Here is a 25,551-nt window from a genome sequence, read left to right as displayed (position 1 = left end):
GCGTCAAATTGTTTGTTTGTTGTTTTTTTAACTGCGGACGGACATCGAATCCCGCTTGACCCTTCGGGTCTCCCAAGGTCATATGTATTCCGCTATCAAACTCGACTCGACGCGGTCACCCAGATCAATCACCAATCATTCAGATCAATCAAGTTACTGTATCGCTAGATGCATCGTGGACAGACAGAAGATCTTACATTTAATTTTATCATATGTGACGATGACTATATCATATACGGCAATGACTATATCATATATAACAATGACTATATCATATACGACAATAACTATCATATGTAACAATGACTATATCATATATTACAATGACTTTATCAAATATGGCAATGACTATATCATATGGCAATGATTGTATCATATATGACAATGACTGTCAAATACGACAATGACTACATCATATGGCATTGACTATATCATATATGACATTTTCAGTGAGAAGTCGAATTAATTGCTGGCATCAAATGTCATACTGTATTACTGAAAGAGTTTCATTAATTTCATTGATAATTATGATGAGTCTGAAATTTTAATGATAAGAAAACTAATTTTACAGTAATATATTATGTTACTATTTAACGTGGTTATATATAGTATCATATGAGTTAATATTTAGTTTTACTGTTTGACGTGGCTGTGATATATCAGAGAGTGGAATTTGACTTTTACACAGAAAAATTATTAAACCATTACATCTTAATGCCTTGTGTTAAAATTAAATCCCTGCGTGTATTAAACTCGGGATGAAAATATCGTAGAAATAATTTGCTCGGTTTTTCTTTTATGAGGCCATATCAAACGCACCAGAAGAATGTTCTGAACAACTGTTTTCAGTATTAGGCATATTTAGTCTCAAATCACTCACTGAAATATAAATTATAGTCACCCATGGTTGCTTCTCGTGAGTGCTGCTTCACATATACTAGTATAATGTCCAGTATAATTCGACCGCGTTACTTTGATTAGTAACCGCGGCTGCTAAGATACTCCTCCGCAATCGCCACTGGACAGTTCCTTGCATTCAATTTAACAACGATATTGATATACACACGTTATTATCTAAGCTATTAAGACGGAAATGAATATGATTATATCCTCCCTTCAATCCTTAAGATAAGATCTAATGAAATGTCTAGCTTTCTGTGGAAAGCACTAGACGTATAAACGTTGAGTGCAACAATCAACATTGGCATAAATAGCACCAATATTTCCACACTCACGCTAAATTTAGAAGATTTTGAAAACAGTTGGAAAGCAACACTTCCGTTTTGGCTCGTAGATATCGGAATTCTGACGAGTGGCTGCCAATGTCAGTGACTCACTCGGTTCGTCACTTATCACAAAGTCTACCATAAAACGCACTACATCTTTATGTAGACAACCCGTAAATAACAAGCTGACAAACTGTAAAACAAAATGTATTAAAATATTATACTCTCACAATAATCATGAGCAGATAGCCTTTTCAAGAATTTATTTGCGTATTATTATCAATCTGATGCCTCCAGTCTCGTGCAGTATCGCGAGATTCAAGATAAATCTGAACCCAAAGTTAATTCTCTTCATTTAAGATATCGTAAATGGACTCGAAAAATTCCATTTCACCACCAGGCGTTGCGCTAATACTGTAGGACAATAAACCAGTTGTTTATACATGACATGTGCCATTATTGATTGATTCATATTTTTATTTCTTCTGTTACACGAAGAGCACAATCGATCATATAAAGTAAGAATGAACAAAGAAGTAGATGACATACACAACTATAAGTGAATATGTCTACGTGCCGGACTATGGGTTAATCGGATTAGTGGCTTATTAGTAATCCTATGGCTCATCCTAATTTTGTGACGACTGCAGAAAGAGAAAACTAGAGCTGCTTCCAACATACTTTTACGACACCATTAACATTCAAGCTACGAAGATATGTATGCATGTATGTATATATATATATATATATATATATATATATATATATATATATATATATATATATATATATATATATATATATATATATATATATATATATATATATATATATATATATCAGCACAATATGTATCTACGTCAAATCATTCACCGAGGTATTGTGTAAAGCAATGGTATTTCATTTATATTTCCATTTGGGTTCTTTCTTAACCACAGTCTATCATCTAAAATCTGATTATTTTGAAGTTCTCCGTACCATGCAGAAACGTATGTAATTGAAACTGGTTTCAAGATCTTTTAATTAAGTGGACACGTTTCTCTCAAGTGACGCCACATTTAGGTATATGTATGTGAGATCCGGAGTGTAAACAATCTGCTTTAATGTGTTTCGTCGTTGTAAAGTTTGATGATTTTAGCAAAAAACACACAATTTTTTTACTACTCCATTCATAACAGAATACATTATGTTCTGCTGATTCGATCTGTTGTGAATACTGACTCCCCACATATATCCACATCAAGGCGATGACAAGTTCCATGATTTTAAGGTAAGTCCATTCCTTCATTTTAACTGATGCGTGTTGAAACCATCTCTAATATTCTTCATCAATAGCAAGATATTTAAATTAGCTGTTGTTGTGAACATATTGGATGTCAGTCACATCGGCACCATTTGCATTAAGGACCAAGCAGTCATCACTAGAAATCATTTGGCGAAAACCCCACGTCAATATGACCATTCATTCAGGAAAAGAAGTGACAACGAGATTTCACGACAGCCCTCGTGGCAGCCATATTAGATTTATGATTAGTACCGTTTTCATTTAGGACCAACAAATGGTCATGAGAGATCTATTTATGAAAATGAAGTGTTGATAGATCCATCCATCTTTGGTGAATAGGGATAACAATTTCATGATGGCCTCCATGATGACCATACTGAGGGTCAATTTGCATTATTTTCATTTAGGACCATCAAGGCGCCATAAGAAGAAATCCTGTGATGAAAACCACATTTCAAAATTCCTTTCCATTTAAGAGGAGTAGCAAAAACAACCTTTCAAAGGTGCTCATCATGTTGGCCAAATTCGAAATCAGATCAGTACCATTTTGATTTATGACTAACAATATATCACATGATATTTCTTAGCTACGATGTCGTAGCCTCAACTTGATTTGTTGTGGTTGAGGCTACGAACTGATCCCTTATCATGTAATGGAGCAAAATAAATCATCACTAAAGTCAGAAAAACAAACAGTGTAGAAATCAACTACGTAAGTATAATCATGTTGTGAATGAAGTTTGGCTTATTTTGAATTTATTAAGCACTTACACGATAAAATAAATTGGCATGGTTACTCTAACTTTATCCTGTCCGCCATGACAGATAACGCGAGACTCTCGCCGTGACCGCTTTTTCTACGTAAGGTTTGCCAGACCATATTTGGATATTCTATGCTATATTATTATCAATCAAGTGCGAATAATCGCTTCTTGGTGATAATTTCAAAGTTGCTGATAAACCGTATTTACTTTTAATGCGCAAAATTTCTGACCCAAACGGCGCCAAAATTTTACTGTGATTTGTTTACATTTCCAAATAAGGCGTCAATGTCCTTATATGGCACACAAACAAACGAGGCTGAGAACGGAAGTAATCATTATTTGAAATAATATGGCGGACGATCTAAACGAAAATATCGGCTAAAAAAGGTAAAGGAGATTTTACAACTATTTCTACAATGATTTTCGATACTTCTGGTATTAAATAAGAGGACTAATCGATTTATTCCATTATATGCAAGGAATATGTTTAAAGTGTTATTATTAGGCTAAAAGAGCGCCGGGTGTGAATCACACCCGGCTTGCTCCATTAACACGTATATGCTCATGTTAGTACCCTATCCACGAGGTACGAGTAAGGGTACTAATATTAGTACTAGATATTTCTGGTGAAAACCTCATGCTAATACCACTTTCTCTTCTGTAAAGTAACAATAACAACATTTTCAAGATGGCTGCCACATTGGCAAAATGGATATCAGAGGCGCATCGTTTCCATTATGGACCAACTTAACATCATAATAAATTTTCTGGTGAACGTGCCCAGCTATAGCAGCAATAATGCTATTTTCCAGATGGCTATTGTGGCGGCAATATCGGAGGTCAGATTGGTAAAATTTTCATTTACGACCAACTAGCAAGCATTAAACGTTTTTTATATGAAAACACTACGTTGATATAGTCATTCATTCAGAAGCGGTGATAACACAATATTCAAGATGGCAACTATGGTAGCCATATTTGATTTCCGAACGGCACTATTTTATTTAGGACCAACTAGAAATGTAAAAGATGTCTTTGAGTAAAATGTCATGATAGTATGGAAATTCATTCAAGAGAAGTAATGATAACACGATTTTCATGATAGTTGAAGTGGCAGCCATATTAGAACCCAGACAGCACCATTTTCACTTAGTTTGAACTAAGCATCTTAAGAGGTCTTCTGGTTCAAACTGAACGGAAATCTGCCACTCCGTTCAGGAGCAATAACAATAACACGATTTTCAAGAGAACTGGCATGGGTGGCCACTCTGTATTTCAGAACAACACTATTTTATATTAAGAAGTAAGCTGACATCAGAAGAAGTCATCTGATGAAACCCCAATGTTGATTTGTCTTTCTGTTCGCTACGAGTGACACTAAAACAATTTTCAAGATGGATACCGCGTCTGCTCTATTAAATGCCCAAGGGGCACCATTTTCCTTTAGGTTCAACTAAACAATGGGATCAATATGTATGTAAACTTTTACGGCAATTCTCCAAGTAGTTTAGGAGGATTAGAGATAACAAACTGGTGCTAACGGAGGGACGGACGGACGAAGACAAAAGATGAACGATATAATACCCCAAAAGTTCTACTGTTCTATGACCATTAAAGTTTCTTTTTTTAATTACTGGAAACGCATCATTTTGGAAATCACGTGTCTTCTACCAAAATGAATTTGTTATAAACATTTTCTACACTGGCAAGACTAAATATTTTCTAAAAATGAAAATGACTAAAATGGTGAAATTCTAAAACAAAAAAGACTGTTCAGAGGACTTACAAATAACACGAACTCTCTTATGATATCTACCTTTTGAAATATGAAACATGAATTAAAATGGGGTCTTAATAAGACTGATTCGTTACTCTAATGAGTCAGAGTAGCAGCAAGCACTAAGTCCCTGTAAATAGGTAATATATATTATATATGGTGATATAGCAGAAAGCAATAAGAATACTAAAGTAACAATGTGTTTTTAGAAAACATTATATAAAACCAGGCATAGTAATCTGATACCGTTCTTTTCTTTTCATAACAACAACCTGCAGCTTTCACAACTCACGTATATATTTATGTAATCAAGCTATGAAAGTGAGGTGAATTTCGGAAAAGGGGATGGGGTGAGAGCGTGGGGGACATACTTGTTTACTCAGCATAATAGTTCAACAAGTGACAGAAAAGTCTACAGTCGTACGTTAACGGTTAGACAAGAGACAGGAAAATGTTCAATAATCAAATGAAATGGACACCCTCAACGGCAAGCGTGTGCTTATTCTATGGCAGTGTAATAAAATTCGCCGTTACAGATATTATTTTGATAGAAAATAAACCATAAGTGTTACATCTTATTTTTATTAACAATAATCAAAATATTTTTCTATGACGAGGATTTCCAAGCTACCCTGCGAATATAGATACTCCGCAGTTATATTACAACACTGTTGAATATGTAACGGCATTTATAAACTGAATGCATGGGAATTGTTTCCTACCATAACTGGGGAGTGAACCATTTTGTTTTCGCATTACGCATTCTGCACCATCGGGGATTAATATTCAATGATGGATTGCTTTCCTCGATAATACAAAATACAAATAAAATGGGCAAATCTGTTCTGGTTAGGAAGCTCGATGAAATCTCGTTACAATGACATTCGTTCTAATGGAATATTTAATCGGTCGGAACGAACGAAAACACTATTAAATTTGACTTCCACAATGAAATATTCGAGTTCCGAGTAAGACATTGATTTTTGTTGGTGACAAAAGTGCCATATTACTCATGTAAACTGACTGATATACCGACATTGCCTCAAGGCCTGATTTCCACTCACCAGGTGTTAGTCCTTATTATAAGATACTAATTATCAATCAATATTTATGATATACCTAGTAACTCGGATACGCTCGAGTACGAACAATGCGTTGAGTAATCATGTTAGATCGAGAAGGAGGGGAGAGAAAGAGAGAGCCGTACTCGTATAACAAGCTAGAGGAATTTTATTTACAGATATAATGTTTGTAATAAACGGGGAAAGTACATTGCTAAAAAATGGTTATGACAAGTGTAAACTGTCTAATTTTGAACAGTATTGAACCTTAAAGTTGAATGCATTGGGCATTAAACTTTTATCACATTTAAGCAAGATAAGTCTTTGTAAAGGGTCACTTCGACATGTCTTCTTTTCTCCCCCCCCCCCCATGGCATTGCTAAACTTGAAAGGCTAGCATCTATGACTCATTGAGATTTGACCATGGTATTGCAACAATGTCCTGAGAAAGTAAACATTTGAGCAACCAACCATAACCGCTTGATAGGAACTCATGTCAAACTATCATTTTCAAAGGAAAATCTACATGCAACGTAGGACAGAGATTCTATGCTTTCCAAAATCTGACGAAAGAAATGATTATCTTGGGAAATATTTAAGAACCGCTTTGTACGATTGGTCAGAATAAATTAAGGCGAACACTTTGGAAGACTGTAAATTTAAAGTGACGACCTTGGTCGAAATTCTTTAGTCCGAAATCCTGAGAGAAACGTTTGGCTCCAAAGAATCCGAAAAAGAAGAGTGCTTTCCTCGTTAAAAAAAGAAAAGGGGACCAGGTGGCTGTCTTTTAAGAAAAGCAGAGTTTCGTACTAGGACGCACAATTTCTGAACGAGAACAGCATTAAGGTATGCAATTTTAATTTTTCACGTAATTTTCTATTTCTGATTGTTTGTTTTGTGCACATGTGTTTCATATGACTAGGATTCATATTATGTCTCGTTAATTCAGTTTCACGGAAATCTATTGATGCTAGAATTGTTATGAAATGTATCTCTTTAATTTTACAGTTACTATTTCATTGATAGATTTGACGGATTGAATGCTATCCAAATTTTCATATGTGTAGGATTTCATGGGTGAAATAATTTCCTTTGTCTGTTAGGACGATACTGATTGTCGTGAGTTAACGATAATCGCATATTTATATCTGACTTTGGATTGTTTAAATAATCTTGTAGGTTAGGGACTGATGTGAGCTAGAATTTTATGGATTTATGCAAAAGTAATCGAGCATATGGTAGCGTAGGTAAAGAGATATGGTAATGTTAGATACACCGCTCACGTGTTAATTTATGGTCAGTCGCTGTGAAACGAGAGTGACGATCTATCGAATTAGTTCAGAATTTATGCAGTGTTCGGATAGTTATTTATGCTTCTGAGTAACGTAAGTGAGGGAATTCTGTGTACATATTAAAGAGATACATATAGAGATTGAGGGGTAATTTTGTCCTTTATGGAAACAGCTTCCAGGAAGAGACAGGACAGACCGAATGATGTAAGTCGGAAGTTCGGAAATAGATGACGTGTTCAGAATAAAAGACTAGGAAGTTCAGGAACAGATGAAGCGTTCAAAATACGAAGACTAGAGAATAGGAAGACGTGAGGTGATGCAATCAGTCTTGGACATTACGCTCTTTTCACCACTCGTTATTATGATGAAATAAATCCAAATTAGACACTGCTATTCAATTCTGCTGACATAACTTGGATTGAATTGGAGCTGCCACTATTGTTATTGATTAAATTTTGTTGTTTCTTGTCTAAGGGGGTTCGTATTGCAGTATTTCTTCCCAATAGTCTTGCTCAATTCTCTGTTGATATTCTATCTCCCACTCCCACCGGGCTATAAAATTGAGGGAGGTCATCCTCTAGATAACGCCAGCCAAGGCCAATTAACCACCTATCTTACTAAGAGGGCGAAGTTACAACGAACCATTTACAGGAAATTGCATTTAAAGTGTGCAACCATGTCAGAAAAAGTCGCGATTTCAGAAATAGCGAAATTATTGCCTCGAAAGAATGATCGTCCAAATGCAATCGACGTGAAATTGCCGACCATTTTTTCCAACCTGCAGATTACTCAATTCAATTAATTTTAACAATCATACCATTTTCATTTTCTCCTTTGTTTCATCTTTCTACTATTATGGTGCGCAGATTAACAGAAGGAATAAGTCAACTTTAAGTTCAGACTACATCAAACTCCATTTAACAACGAAAGTGCAAGCAACCGAGTTGTTCGTTGTACACGAGAATCAATTGTGCATCAAAGAGTTTAACATTTTGATTGTACCTGCTACATCGAATAATTTTGCTCATTTGTTAAATGTTAGATACGAACTGAGAAAGGCAATTTCAGAAATTGTTTTATCATATGATCCCTGAAGTATAAACTGTGATTACAGTCACTTGGCATCTGTTTAAAAGCCATACACAAAAATTAAATTAAAAATCATTTTGAAGGGTAGTGAGAGGACATTATATATAAAAAAATAACTATTACTAGATTAGTACAACTGCATCCATTCCGTTTCGAGACAGATAAAAATACTAAAGGGAATACCACAAATGGAGTACCAAAATAATAATTAACTATTTAATTTCATAATAAAGTAAAATGTGCGCAAATTCAGATTTGTGTTATTCTAAACAGCCATTTTACAAAACATTCTATAATACGATTATTTTTTCGGAGATCAATGATTTACTTTTTTATTAAAGGATCGATTCGACGAAACACGTGGACTGAGAGCTACACAGTATTAAAACATTGAGCTGTATCTTGTACAAAGCAGAAATCCAGTGTGCAGTTTTGCGCGCGCGCGCGCGTGTGTGTGTGTGTGTTTTGCTTATTATACACCACCAACGAAGCTTATATTTATGTTAATGCCGATTCGTCAAGTTGTTCCACTTTCTGTTGCTTTCGCCACAATCATCTCTTAATTATAGATTATTGCATGCTGAATCTTATTGTTATTTGCATACCCAGCTCCTGATATCCAATAAAAGTGCGTCCCCTGGGATAAAACAGTAAATCTTCAACATAGTGGGCTTTGTCAAGATCCTATTGGGTTATGTTAAGCACATGTAGGACCCAACAAGGATTATTACTAAATGGACACCGTGATGGTCTATCGCAGGGGTGTCAAACTCAATCGCTCAGCGGGCCAAAACTCAAATCACACGTAAGGTTGCGGGTCGAACAGGATAAACATTCAATAAGCGGAAAATTAAACCTTTTTTAAACATTAATATAAATTAAAACAGAAAAAGTTTTAATAATAAAAAATCATTGGCATACCCATTTTCGCTCTTATGCCAATTTGTCAGAGCTGGATGTTTGGCATCTTTTCTTGGCTACAAGTTCGTTTATGTTGGGAGTAATGTTCTGTGTCATTGAGATTCTCATGATGGACTCCAAGTGTTCATCAGTGACACGACTCCTGTGTAATCTTTTGTTAATCTTCATCACAGAAAACAGCTGCTCACACAGATATGTGCTACCAAACATGCTCAAGGTTCCAGCCGCATGTAGACGAATGAAACGAGTGAACTGTGCAGGCCCCACAGTGTCGTACTTTGCCTTTAGTGTCCCATTACACTGCAGCTCTACTAGCTCCATCTGCAAATTTACAGGTGCAGTTTCCACGTCTATGGCAAATGGGTTACGAAACAGCTCGAAATTACTTTTCTGTGCTTCAAAGTCACTAAAGCGCCGTGCGAACTCGGCGCGAAGTAAGCTAAGTTTTTCAGCAAAGTGTGCATTGGGAAACACCATAGCCTAAAATTCTCTCTCGGGCCGGATATAATTGTACGCCGGTCAAGACCTCTCGGGACTGATATAATTGTACGCCGGGCCTGATGTGGCCCGCGGGTCTTGAGTTTGACACATATGGTCTATCGCGACACAACAGTACATAAAATAATGAACAGCCAAATTTATATTCATGTCATTTTCAGTCATAAAACATTTGAACAAGGATTTCTATTAAAAATATCTGGATTCATTTCCATTGTGTGCAAAGCAGTTTAAATACAATGTTGTGTCTTACAGCACATGGGCTTGTATCGTTGCTTTTAATTTTACCGGTCATACATGTACTATATAATAATACAAAAGGAAGACAATTCTTTCGTTTCTTGAGCGACCTATTGAAGAATCAATGCAGTTCAAGCTGATTATAATCTGGTATCCACTGTCCTACACGAAGATCCATCAGCGACCGCATAGGGGTCATGTTCTGTTGACATATTTTATTACTATAATTGCTAATTTTATCAACCGATCAGACGATGTCTTATGTCTTTGTATTTAGGAGACTGAGTAGTATGGCTGAAGAGTATCAATGTGTGCTGAACGAGCTGATTCACTCTCAGAGTTCTGAAACCTGCATTCCAAATGTCACCAGATCATGATACTTCAGCGGTCGATGTCAGATCTTCACGTGGGACAGTGCAGATCTGGTTTTTAATCAGACTGATTTCAAGCTATGTTTCACATAAAATAATAAATTTGGTACCGATGTTTAGATGAGGCATTTGACTTTGTATGCCTGATCATGTGACTTACAAGCAGTGTGTAAGTCAAATGCCGACTAGTTGTGGCACAAGTTGATAAAAAGAATGGCAGACAACTCCCGCTTAAAAGGTTAAAATGCAAAAATCTACTTTATTATCCTATGTGTGTGTGTATGTGTGTGTGTGATGCTTATTACACAACACCAAAGAAGGTTATATTTTAATTAAACAATGCCGATTCGTCAGGGATTATTAATTTGTTTTTTGTTTTTTTTAACGCCCACGTGATGATTCATCTTAATAATCGTCTGCATATCTAACAGTGACAGCAACTCTAGCCGAAAAATTTAAGTTTGTGAGGGGAAAAATAGCACACGTTAGTTTACTACGATGTACGTATTGCCTTTAACCCCATATACTCTCCGCTGATGACCGTCCTGAAGTCCCATTAGACCCTGTGCAAAAGGAGAAATGTGTATGAGCTTCAAAAGAGACATACAACTGCGAACATCCCTCCTCTCCCCCCCCCCCCACCGCTCCAGTGGCCGAGTGGTTAGAGCGTCCGCCTCAGATGCGGGAGATCGTGGGTTCGATCCCCGGCAAAGTCATACCAAAGCCTTACAAAAATGGTACTAACAGTTGCCTCGCTTGGCGCTCAGCATTAAGAAGTTAGTGTTAGGACTGGTTGGCCTGGTCAGGATAATGTGACTGGGTGGGACATTATGCTATATGTCTGCGGCATGATGCCCCAGTGCTATACATCACTATAAGCTGCCTTACAGAAGATTTCGTAGCGCTATGACTTAAAAATTGTTAAAGCTACGTTAAAAATCCAAATCACACACACCCTCCCCCTCTAATCTAATATGTAACTAATAATAATTCTCATTGTTATGAACTTACTGAGTTTTCAGCAATGTGATTGGAGTTAAGCAGTCATGTGATGCTAATCTGAAATTTGTTTACACACAGGTATAATGCTACGTATATTTGATTTAATTTATATTTGATTTAATTTAATTGTTTGCAAGTTGTACATTTTTTTATATTATATGCCACTGTAATGTAATTTTGTTTTCTAGGAATTTGATATTTTCCAGAAAATTCAGTTTGACCTGACTCTTTTCGTGGCCGGCTAATATTAGAAACACTGTTTCTATTTTTGACCTAGTTCCTGGCCTTGATTGAGGGTCAAGTAAACAACTTCTCTTTTTTTATTCATTTTTGGTGTGTGAATGGTGGTGGTGAAATGGATGCTATTCTGTGCTACGTGCCCTTAGACTTGCAGATATTTTCTAAATCTTTCTAGATGACCCTCATCCGGGAATCTGGTTTTCGCTTCAAGTCACTGTATAATCTTTGTTTATAGAGATGTTTGGTCAGTCGGAGCTTAAAACACTTGATGTCAAGGTGTTTGTGTGTTTGTGACCAGTTTGGGAATTACGTTTCAAATTTTATTTAGATTTTTTGCATTCTAAAGGATAATTCTTTTTCCTGTAAACATTTTAGTGCTCATACAGAATTCTTGGACAAAGACATTTCATTAATTCAAACACCGGTTTATTGTTTGTGAATAACACAAAAGTGCAAACCTTACAACACCACAAAGGATACAGTATACATCATCGCCTTCAATTTTGGATTTTTCGTCAGGACTCGAACTTGAATTCATATGTACATTTTATTACTAGGACTTCTAAAATTTAATTCGTTGATTATTCTGGGATTATTTTTGGATTTGAGTCTTAAAATCGTAAGTTCCATTTTTCAAAGCTTGTTGTTTTCACTCTTTCTTTTGTTACTGTTTATTCGAGCCTAAAGAAGTAACATAAGTATATTCTGAGGACTACTTTCAATTCTCAATCAGACTACAGTGCACTCTGGGTAACGCTAACTCATTACACCATAATAATAACAACAAGAAGTCCGCCCTCACCAGTCCCGTTTCAGATCAAATTTGCAACCCCAGATACAATTGCAGATTAGAAGTTCAAGCAATATACAGCCCAACAAAGCATATGAAACGCTTTACCGGGCACTGTGATACATTCATTGTTGTCTGGAGGATGTTTCGCCAGATGTTATTGAAGATCATGGTCGTATGATACAAACCCAGGGAATCTCATTAAGACATCCCGATTTTGGTTTTTGAAAGATAGAAATGCGTAGAAAGCAAAACAAAGAATGTCGAAACTACAGAAGTCTGGCGTACACATACTGTTTAAAAAGCCAGACTGTTAAAAATAAATGCCATAACAAGTAATGTTGTCCCACAGTCGCCATTATGCACCGCCGATACTCAACCATATCTATAACAGTGTCAACAACTCGCCAACGTAGAATATTAAAATGAAATCAAGAATATGAGTTTATTTATGAAAGTGACTGGAATAAATACCTTTTTCTTGTCTTTAAAACAAATGTGTCCTCTACTGAGATGGTTTCAAACTAATATAATGCATAGAGACTCACCAACATATACATTTTTGAACAAAATTAGAAAAGTCCCTACAAGCATGTGTTCTTTACGCAACGATTTATTTGAGACTTTATCTAGTCTTTATTGGAACTGCTCCAAAACTGAGTCATTAATTACTAATTGTATTGGGTGGATGAGGAGTAAGTGTAATCATCTGCACAATTTTCAGGTTTCAAAAAGAAAATGTATTCTTGGTATAATAAACCAAACAAAAGAGATAATGTGGTTGATCTCCTTTCGTTGCAACTGACATCATATATTTATAAATGTAGATTTAATAATGAAACACCAAACACTGCTCATTTCAGAAAAGAAATGAAGTTCTACTACCCATCAAAGACATATTATACATACATCAATTGTACATGGAAAAAGTTTGATGACAAATGGCAACTATACAAACATACTTTTGAATGATTCATACTTAATTTTCAAAATACAAGTACAGATTTTAATTATGCTCAGATACGTCCATATATGAAATTAAGCATATGTGCAGTGATGGAGGTATGACTTAATTTATTTTGTTGTTGGGTATACTAGAAAGGAAAAATGTTATATAATATACACATCTACAAAGCAGAGTAATTGCAAAAGGTGTTTGTACAGTAAACCGTTAAGGTTCCTAATCTATGTATCTGTTTTATTGGCAGATTGATGATAAGAGAAAGTCACCATTAAGCATGATGATAGAATATATATATCGTCAAGTGAATAAAGAAAATAGTTGCTGTATAAAACTTTGAATAATTGAATGTAGAGTCTAGTAGCAACAAGCATCTCTCTCTCTCTCACACACACACACACACACACACACACACACACACAACGAATATTAAATTCTGTTTTAGGTTTCGAATTAGGATATAATGCTATGTACTAACAATTATTTCCTGTAAAGTAATGTGTACATATACTGAATTGTGAGGTAGTCGGTAGGATGGTTCCCCGACCTACTGTTACCTATATACGGGAAATAATTAGCATGGAGGGAAGAAAGAAAGAAAAAAAGAGTCGACAAATCCTGGATGCCTAGAAGGGGCAGCGAATTCTGGCCGAGTGTAATGAAGCTGGCGACAAAGGAAAAACAATACCAGCTATTTTTGCTGATGAATGCTCTGTTGATGAAATCCGTTGATCTGACAGCGGAAAGGATGACACTTAGAACTAAAAAGACTAAATGACCATGGGTGTATTTATTTACTTTGAGTTATTAAATGAAAATGTACGCTTCGCTAAATATCCAACAATGACTATTTAATCCGATACTAGAGACCATATAATCTATAACGGTTACATAACGCTCACCTATGTCAGCGTCATTACGACACAACATTACAATCGTTCACCACACCTTGGTGTTGTTATTGGCTTGGATTTAACGCCATTTTTCAAAACATGATAGGCTGTACATGGCGGCCAGTATAAATGGTGGAGGAAGAACCCTGGAGTTGAAAAAAATATCTATAAGAATCACCGACCCACGGGAAGCTACTGGCATGCCCACGTTGGCTGAGCTAACATTCGAACACATGCGGACAGAAGTGAGGTGGCAGTAAACGGTAAAGGTGGTGGCTAAAGGCCAATTAGACACTCAGGGTCCCACACCTTGGCGTAACATTTAAGGTAAATTGTAACGCAACAGAGCAACATGCTGTAAAGACCTTATCCTTATTTCATAATATAATCTTACACCTGTTATAATTTGTCATGAAATGTATAAAACCCGTTGAATACTGCAATATGTCACTCGCTACAAGCAGATTACATGTAATATGTGACAATTGGTTGCATAAATTTCACATCAAACGAACACTCGTGTCAGACACCTAAGCCGCTTTATGAAACATGCCAATCTGGCATCCAATACATTTAATGGTAAAAAGTTATAGGTAGTATGACAAGGGTAATACCGTAAATGGTCGTTAAATCTAAAATGTACGGTCAAATAAGAAATATTTTACAGGTAGGTTATGAAAAAGAATAAGTTGTTGTTTTAGGGTTTAAAGCCATTTTCAGCACAGGATAGGCTGTACATGGCGGTCAGTATAACTGGTGGAGGAAGAACCCTGGAAAACCCAGGGAAGAACAACCGACCCACGAGAAGATAGTAGCAGGCTTTCCAACGTACCCACGCTAGCCAAGCCTGAGACTCGAACCCACGCAGATATAGGTGAAAAGAATAAGTAATAGGGCATGTGGATAGTTAGGGTAAATGGGGAATTAAAAGCGATGTTTTTGTTTTTTTTAAAGACAATGATATCCAGGTTGATTATATATATATACTCACGAAGCTGTATTAACTATATTTCATTGCCGCAATGATGTATTGGTTTGGGCGACACTTGCTACTATCAAACATCCCCCAAAAAAACATAATATAATTTTGAAAACTGTAGAATATTAGACTGGTATAAATTAGTTTAATTAGACACGCGTGTTCAAATCACATAGATTTACTAAAAAGCGTTTATTTATTTTTACAAAAAACGTTCGATATCCTACATTGGCCGATGCTAAACTGAGTCGACGTTCCTGAATTCAAAACTTGTGATGTAAATATTTCGTATGCTATTTATTTAATAAATACCGATAAGGTGAGTGAATGTGACCTGAAAATGGGCTTCAATATGCATTTCATCTGACTTAAGACGTTTCACTAAAATGACGCGTTTGACAAAGAAATTTGTTGCGCTTGTTTGCAGTTATGGTTGTTTCTCTGCGATTGCTGCACGCAGCATACACGCAGCACTGAGGGATCGAATGTTTCTATTGGACTACTGAAATTCATAAAGCATTTCTGAGCATATAATCTTGGCTCCACATTTTGATAATTGTACAGTATACTTTTTTCATTATTTTACTGTGTTTATGCATACTACCGATATTTATGTTACCACTGACATTAAAACTGCATAATTAAAATTATAATGTATGAAATTATAATGTACGATTAACAAACTACTTTGCACTTATTTCTTTCATCCATACACTCATCCATCATGCAAGAACAAAACAACCTGACATTTTGCAGGTTACAATATGTAATAACAAATCCTTTCTTTTATTCGAATGATAAATGCTTTATATTTAACCTGAACACAATTGCAAAGGTTCGCCATAGCAAATGCCCATGATTTCTATTGCATAGTCTAACCCTTCCAACATAATCTTTCCTAGGGCCACACATTCACCTCCAGACGGTGACTCAGTTGTCGTAATGCAGAATTAGTCATACAGGAAAATATTTGAAAAATGTCATATCTGACCTTTGACCTCTTATCAGGGACACCATCCGTGTGATCCAATTACGATAGTCATGTTATCTTCTCCAAGACACCTATGTTATGGATATTTACCCGAAAGACACCACTGGTACATATGTCAAGCTCAAGAGCAATATAACTACAAAGCTTTGAGAATTTCCTTCCAGCGGTTATGGGGGTGTGGCAAACGGGTAAGGGGGGGGGGGGGGGGGGGCGGCGGGTTATAAGATGATATTTCTATATGCTAAGGAAGTAACATCTTCCTGTGCATTGAAGATAAGCCACGTTCGAATATTTCTGAATTTATCTTTCTGCAAGAAATAATGTTGACTAATAAACTCTTACGCAGCTCGTTCGTCTGGCTGGGAGACATTTTGATAAAGCATGTACATACATCACGTGATTCAGTTGTTGGCCATTCTGTCTGATGTAAGGGACGCCTTGGTTCGAACGATCATCCTCGAGCGTTTTCAAAGATCAGGAGGGGACTACAAACCCTGGATCATGCCCTCCGATATGGTTATTTGTCATGCGCTATACCGTCTTTACTCGCTAATAAGACAAGTCACATCTCGGTCTTTACAGATTGTCAGGAGCAATAAGTAAAACAAACAACACATACCCTGTTGTTTATGCGCATGATGCTACGACAGATCAGGGATATGTTCTTTAAAGTTGGACTCAACATTTAGGTACAAACGATATTTATTAACAACTCCACCGTATAATATTATACGTATTTGAAGAACATGATAGGATATTAGATATTATCTCAAGTACATGCGCTCGGTTATAGTAGGTGACTTGCCATTGGGTTATAACTTGGAAACATAAGTAAGAGATATATGCACGTGCGCATCGGCCACTGACTCCTGCAGCGACAGGTTTATGATGGCGCCCCTAGGCACTGTCAGAGTTGCAGCCCCCACCCCTAAAAACCAGAGGCTTTAATTAGTGGCACAAATGAATACGTGCTTTTTGTTTTCTTTTTCTTAAAAATAAATGTTAAAAAATTGACATTGCCACATGTTCACACTTAAAATATGCAGTCTACCTAAGCGGAATTCTGCCACTAGATCCAGGACCACGGTTATGGAGTAGGAGACTTGTCCTTGGCTCGTTTCATGGGATGTGTGTGTGTATGTGTATGTGTGTATGATTTGGATTTTTAACGTTGCTTTAATACGTTTTCAGTCATATCGCTACGATGTCTGCAGAATGAGAGTTTTTAGTAATGTTTAGCACTGTGGCATCACGCTGTCGACATGTAGCATCATGTCCCATCCCGTCACATTATCCTGACACCAAGCCGATCAGTCCTAGCACTAGCCTCTTAATGCTGAGCGCCAAACGAGGCAGCTGCAAGTACAAATTGTATACGTGTTTGGTATGACTCAGCCAGGGTTCGAACCCGCGACCTCCCGCATCCGAGGCGGACACTCTAACGACTAGGCCACCGGAGCGGTCATTTCTGGGAAGTTTTTAAGGATCCCACCTCACAAAAAATGTATACTAAGTTAGCAAATGGATATGAAGGAACACATTTACATTGTTGAGAGTTGATATGCGATGTTGTGCCATTTACATCAAATGTGTTTATGGTGCCGTAAGATACATTACTGGACTTACTGGATACATCATGATTAGGAAATGGGGGAGCTAAGTGCCTCTCCCAATGACCCAGTTTGACGGCTGACCCGAACTGACGTGGAAAAGTTATCGAAACAGCGACCCTCGAAATACCAGTCCGATACTCAACGATCTGGCTGCATTGATGGAAAACTACATATATACGTAGGTACAAAACGTACACATGCATCCGGTACATACGTATGTATGTGTGGGTGTCTATGTATGCACAAAGGATCTTCAGTTAAAAGATGACCGCATATTCAAAACAAACAAAACACAATTTACATGTCAGGTTTGAATTTTTTTATTTTAAAAAAACCCTAAAGAACACATAAAATTACACTCTCTACTGACATTTTGTAGACATCATCTGCAGCCACTGTGTCTTGAACCACCAGTACACGAAATATAACTAAAGGAACTGGAACCCTTTCTATATAAACGGTGTGCTTGTAAATATAAGATCTCTGCTGTCGACTAGCAACAGTGTAAAATTTAACACTTGACACGAAACTTCTATAATCTATATTTAACTATGTACATGTACCGTATACCTGAGCGACACACGATTTATATTACCAGTTGACCGGTTATTTCTTGTATACCAGCAATAAATAATATATAGTCAATTCAGACCTTCCGACATACTTTCACACGAGCAGACAAAGTCGCAAAGGGCAAAAAGGTCATGTAGAATTAAACATTTATAAAAATTTATTTTTGTGCGACTATGATAAAAAAACACAGTGGGTATTTTAGATGACGATTTTATCTTTTAAATAAAATAATTATACTTGAAAGGGTATCGATACATTGGTATCAAACGAACCATAAATTTACCTGTCAGCGGTGTCTGGAAAAACATGTATATAATGTTTTCGATGTCCTAAATTGTAGTATAAGTTTGATAATAAATTGTACTATAAGTTTGATAATAAATCTTTCTCTTAAAATAGATACTGTCCAAAAGATTAATTAGTTAGCAAATTCAAAATAAGGAACCTAAAAAATTACAGCACTTCATATGAAACAACACATCTAGAATAGAGAGAGATGGAGGGAGGGACTTAAAAAAAAGGAAGACAAATTTAAAATTAAAGGTGATATATGCCATGCTGAATAGTTGCCGTTGGAATGACTACTAACAAACTGCAATTAAACTGTTGTTAACCATATCTTCAGCACCACTGGCCACTCATTAAAACAAATACCATACTGCTCAGCTTTGAACAATGTCGTCTTCACGTAGCGCATCCAACTGCGAACTTAACTTACATAACTGAAACAAAATTGTTGGCACATTGTACGCCAGTAGATCAAGGTTTATGCTATTTGTTCTTATTTGTTCTTGTGCCTTTGTTATCATTTCAAAAGACCAATGTAGACTCTAATCTGTCAATACATAATGGATGGCATATCTGAGATTAAACTACCAAATCTAATATGGTGAGCTCTTTATATGGGAAAATACGATAGTACTTCCTGCTGTAGTCACACACACACACACACACACACGATTAAATCTATCCATGTTTGCTGTTTCTCAGTTCAATGAATCGCCGTCTCACTTTATATAGTCTACTGGTTGATTGATCCATCGATTTATAGCAACTCATTTTCTGGAGATTAAAGTAAGCAGAAAATGTGAAAAACAAGAAAATGCTCGATGAAAACAAAACATCAGCCGTATTAATAGGGGCGGATAAGAATAGGGGCGGGGGCATCCGACACCCCTTCCCCACGTCTAATAACAACTGGAACGTTTCCATTTAAGTTTTCTTTGCATAATATGTTAAAATTATGACCTGGAAACGATTAAAATGAACGTCTGCGGTTTCCATCCCATAGACTAGATAAATTGCTTTTGCACACACCACGCATAAACACACACACACACACACACTGAAAATAAAAATCAATACACTAAAGATAGTTAAGTAAAGAGGCGGCGAAAACAAATCAAACCCATTGCTAATGCTAAAGACAGGACCGGGCCAAATGATAATGGCTCCTTCGGAAAACTACGACTTTTGCGCCTATCCACCTCGCACCCCCCGACAAAAATTAACTTTCATCTAATTTGGTGCCACTGAAAGCCGGGTACCCAAGGCGCCCGCCATGTTCGCCTATGTGGTCGGGACGGCCTTGACTTGAGACAATAAGACAAAAGGATCGATATGCCATAAATAAAACAAAGAAGATCAGGAGAATGAACGCGTATCCGCAGCAATAAAAGACACTTCAAGAGATATTCGGCTGGTAATTCCATACATGTCTGATTAAATCAGTGTGAGCTAGTCACGTGTACAGTTATATTTTCATCATGAAACGAGGCCATCACCTCTGGGGCGCCAACACAGTCAAAAAAATCAACGTTAATGTTTTCAGACAATAAAAGGCACTGTAACATCTGATCATATGTGCCAAAGCATTTGGATGACAATGAGTCTGATCTGATTTGTTTTCATTTCCTGCTACAGATAAAAATCGGCATCATGTAATACACAGCAATTATGGCAACTGTACATTTCATACAAAAAAATTAAGAAGTACCTGCAGGAAAAAAAGACAACGATACCGGATAATTTTAAGCTAACCCATGCACAAAAAGACTTTAGGCGAGCCCATTATATATTTCATATTAACACCCCTCATCTTTCCCCCTTCCATAGTCATTCTCTTGCCTCAGTCGGAACGTCCTCGGCTGTTTATGTAAGATAACAATATGCTTCGCATGTATGATAGCACGACAATTTGCAGGAAAAAAAAAAAAAAAACATGCATTTTGTTCGCCGGAATGTCTCCGCCAAAAGGAAAACAAAATGGAAACCACATATATTCGGGGCATATCGTTTGCTGGATTGCCTTTAGGATTTATCGAGAAGAGAAGTTGCGAATGAAACAACCGTTCGATCCATTCACAACTTCTAGGTCGGTCCAAGTTTCGATATAAAATAGTATCGGCGCACAGTTATGACATGTAGGGTTGACCTCGAAGTCCCAAAACAATTAACCCCAAACTGCGATTAAACAAGCCTTCATGAAGTGGGCACTACCGTTTGCTCTTATCATAGTTGGGATATTGAATTGTATCATTTAAGAACATGATAAAAAGGATATTTTGAATTGTATCATTCAAAAACACGATACAAAGGAACTAAAAGAAATTATCATGCAATTTCTATAAATTACATATAAATGATGTTGGTTGATGTAAAATGAATGGATATCTTTTGTAAACAGCATATTCGGTAAAGTCGGTCCAACTCACATGATCAGTCAGTTCCTATCAGTATAAATATTTGACCTTTTGTAGTCGATACACTGTAGTGTCACTGAATAAAACCTTGGAACTGACAACGGTAAATATTTCAATGGGACATTAATACATTTTTACAATAAGTTTTGATTATATTTTTTAACTTTAAAGTTTAATTCCGAGTCAAACTGGCGAAAATCTAACTTCAAATTACATGTAAGCGATACAAAAGTAATACATGTATAGGAAAGGATATATATATATATATATATATATATATATATATATATATATATATATATATATATATATATATATGTATGTATGTATGTATGTATGTATACTGCTCAATGACTTCCAAACCAATCAATTTTAATTTAATGTAAATTGTGTGTGTGTGTATATATATATATATATATATATATATATATATATATATATATATATATATATATATGTATGTATGTATGTATGTATGTATACTGCTCAATGACTTCCAAACCAATCAATTTTAATTTAATGTAAATTTTGTGTATATATATATATATATATATATATATATATATATATATATATATATATATATATATATATATATATATATATATATATATGTATGTATGTATGTATGTATGTATGTATGTATACTGCTCAATGACTTCCAAACCAATCAATTTTAATTTAATGTAAATTATATATATATATATATATATATATATATATATATATATATATATATATATATATATATATATATATATATATATATATATATATATATATATATATATATGTGTGTGTGTGTGTGTGTGTGTGTGTGTGTGTGTGTGTGTGTGGAGAGAGGGGAGAGAGTACAGTATTTGTATTTTCTTCCGGCAAGCAATTAGTTGCATTAATTAGTTTAAAGGTTGTTAGTGAAGTTATCTGAAATTGTTGTTTTCTCACTGCTGATTGATCTCATGTTGTAGCTCTTGATTGTTACATATTCATTTTACAAAAGATTACTCGACGTTTATTCCACACTTACACCCACCATTTTCTGATTCCGGGATGTAGAATAGACCCTATCGTAACAGCCGATTAATTAAGGCAAAAAACCCAATCGATCAGTGCTTATCGTGCTCGCGACCGAAAGGGTGCTGGATCGAATCCTGATATAGGATCAGCCACGGTTAGCTACCATGGTGTGTCAGTGGACAAGGCACTTCATTCAAACCTACTTGTGTTGCTGTGCCGTAAAATATTAAACCAAAAGTAGAATTAAAATGAATACGGTGTTGTTGGTGTTATTTACGAGATAATGATATCTGTATTTACTCTCAAGAGTCAAATTTTAAAGGCATTAGAAAAAAAAAATGACTACATCTATTACGCAACTTCGTCCTAAATTCTAAATCCAGTTATTGATCTTCATTGATCACGTAACAAAATCTCCTTTAATGATGAAAGATAAAACAATCATTAGTGAAAACAGTCGGATTTGTTTCACCATCGACCACATTATGCTCCGTGCATTTTGTTAGTTTCTTGGTGCATATATTCAGGTCATATACTGCTAACATGTATACGTTTGTTGCCAAAGGAGTAACCAGGATTTAGCTATAAAGCAGAGCTAGATCTAATTGGTCGATACAGTACAATCGAGTCATAAATTTAACTTATCGCAAAAGGCTTATACTTGAGCAATGGTTGTAAATATTGCCGGTCAGTCTTGTTTCTTACATGTTATTCGCTTTCAAAATTCGTCACGCCAGTAAACACGATCAATCTTACAACCGACCTAAAAATGTGAACATTACCATGCTAATAAAAATCACCAAATCATCTGTCATTATATCACGAAGGAAAGTATTTTAACACGACTTCACAGCATGGGCGGGCAGATTCGGGATAACACGGAAAATTGTATTATTATTATAATCCATGTGTATTATTATTATTATATTATTATTATTACAATATTAAAGTGTTCGACTGAGTCCCTTCTCACTCTGCCTGTACCTTATGTATGTCAGTCAAAGAGGACTGACCTAGTCCCTATTCAATCCGGCGTTGCTTATGTCGCTGTAAATCAGAGGACCGACTTGGTTCCTTCTCAATCCGGCCTTGCTTATTTATATGTATGTCAGAGAGTACTGACTTGGTCCCTCATCAACCTGCACCTGCTTTATGTCTATGTAAGTCAGTGAGGTTCGACTTGGTCCCTTTATAACCCAGCCATGCTTTACGTCTATGTAAGTCAAAGAGGTTAGACTTGGTCCCTTCATAACCCAGCCATGCTTTAAGCCTATGTAAGTCAAAGAGGTTAGACTTTGTCCCTTCATATCCCATGCTTTAAGCCTATGTAAGTCAGTGAGGTTCGACTTGGTCCCTTCTTAGCCATGCTTTAAGCCTATGTAAGTCAAAGAGGTTAGACTTTGTCCCTTCATATCCCATGCTTTAAGCCTATGTAAGTCAGTGAGGTTCGACTTGGTCCCTTCTTAGCCATGCTTTAAGCCTATGTAAGTCAAAGAGGTTAGACTTGCTCCTTTCTTAATGCCCTGCTTTTTGTATGTTTGTCAAAAAGATACAAATTAGTCTCTTCTTAACCCAGCCCTGTTTTATGTGTATGTAAGTCAAAGAACATTGTTACAATATTTTGATAACTGGATTTAGTAACTACAAATATGTATAGGCAAGAGAGCCGGAACGAGTGGATAGATCAATGATTTTAAACTACTCTCTCTCTCCCTCTCTCGCAATTAGTTCTGCTCGTTCCACTAAAACGTAAAAATATACCGAAAATATAATAATCTCTTTTTCTTCTTGGTATTAAGATGCCAATTATTGCACTCGTGTCACAATCATTCATACACAAAGACGAACATCTCTCTCTCTCTCTCTCTCTCTCTCTCTCGTGTACGTACTATCATAAACATACCTGTCAGACTGTTTTAAATCCAAGATAACAGGTAATCATAGCTTGTTTATATTCCCCATGAAAGAAGAACAATGTTGCTTGAAAAATAAATAGTTCCTTAGTGTGGTTCTGTAGTATTCAACACTTTAACACTTTAACGCTGATCCGATCAGCGTGTGAACTTATCTCCGTCAGCCTAGGCACTGATCCTAGAGCGCTATTTCGCTCTCTTTCGATACGTCGCTGTATATTCGACTACACTGCGAGGTTACTCCTGTGGTGAGGTGTCACTGCGAGTTCTTCCCCCTATAGATAACGTAAGAACGCTGTGGTTTGAGAATACATTTCGTAGTTCAGATATGCCAAAACTTGTATTAAAAATTCGACATACTTGTCCTGTTTATAGTATATATTAACGGGCTCATTGCAACGATTTATTTAGTGTTTTATCATTATTTTATTCTCTACTACATCTGTTCAGTTTTACGATGTCAAACAATTATTGACATTACTTGCATTACCAGCATTACCTGTATATTGACGATGTCAAAACATTTATTGACATGTCATGCATTACCATCATTACACGTATATTAAAGATGTCAAAAACAGTTATTGACATGTCATGCATTACACGTATATTAACGATGTCAAAAACAGTTATTGACATGTCTTGCATTACCATCATTACATGTACATTGACTCGTGCCATTGTACATTATTGTCTTTTTTTGTACCGATAAACTTATAATAGATTCGCTGCACATCTGTAAGCAAAACTGAAATAAGCGTAACCAGAAAGAATATTTCACTTTTGCAACCTATAAGACCGGTGGCATATGTCGCTAACACTTTCAAAACTATCATTTATCCCTGGGGTGGGCCAAAATGCGGCTTGCAGGACAGATTTAGCCCGTGAATTGGTTTTATTCGTTCATCTGCATCATAGTGTGTCTTTAAAACTCATTTTTCCTGCCTTCGCTATGGAGGAATCTGCATATGCCAGATTTATCCGATCCCGAGAAGATGACACCGTACAAGAGGACCAGTTTTGTGTCAATCATTTCCGATTGCATCATTTAATGCTTTCTGTCATAATATGAATCTTGTAAAAGATCTAGTACGGGAAAGATGTCCAGATCCTTATCTGGGAAATGGGAAAGATGTCCAGATCCTTATCTGGGAAATGGGAAAGATGTCCAGATCCTTATCTGGGAAATGGGAAAGTTGGCCATATCCTTATCAAGTCAGTTGCGTAAAAACTGGAGCATGAAAACATCTCACATGGACGAACCCGTACTGTAATTGCACGTTAGAGATAAAGCTACAAAATTTACCGCCCTAATTTTCAGGTCATACGACTTTTAATTCACTATTTTTCGTG

The 25,551-nt window shown here is 36.2% G+C and overlaps 1 protein-coding gene across 1 annotated transcript in view; it reads right to left on the bottom strand.

The window, feature by feature from the left end:
* The window catches only part of LOC149801917 (putative G protein-coupled receptor B0563.6), a 117,896-nt gene extending 93,484 nt beyond the window's left edge, over positions 1-24,412 (bottom strand). Inside the window, exon 1 of the mRNA XM_089956303.1 lies at positions 24,189-24,412. The gene's annotated coding sequence lies outside the window, so the exon portion shown is untranslated. The remainder of the gene's footprint in view (positions 1-24,188) is intronic.
* Positions 24,413-25,551: the final 1,139 nt, after the last annotated feature.

Source organism: Sinohyriopsis cumingii, chromosome 4 (assembly GCF_028554795.1).
Source record: "Sinohyriopsis cumingii isolate HCF-2022 chromosome 4, ASM2855479v2, whole genome shotgun sequence".
In the NCBI taxonomy this organism is placed as follows: Eukaryota; Metazoa; Mollusca; class Bivalvia; order Unionida; family Unionidae; genus Sinohyriopsis; species Sinohyriopsis cumingii.
This window is presented reverse-complemented; position numbering and strand designations above follow the sequence as displayed.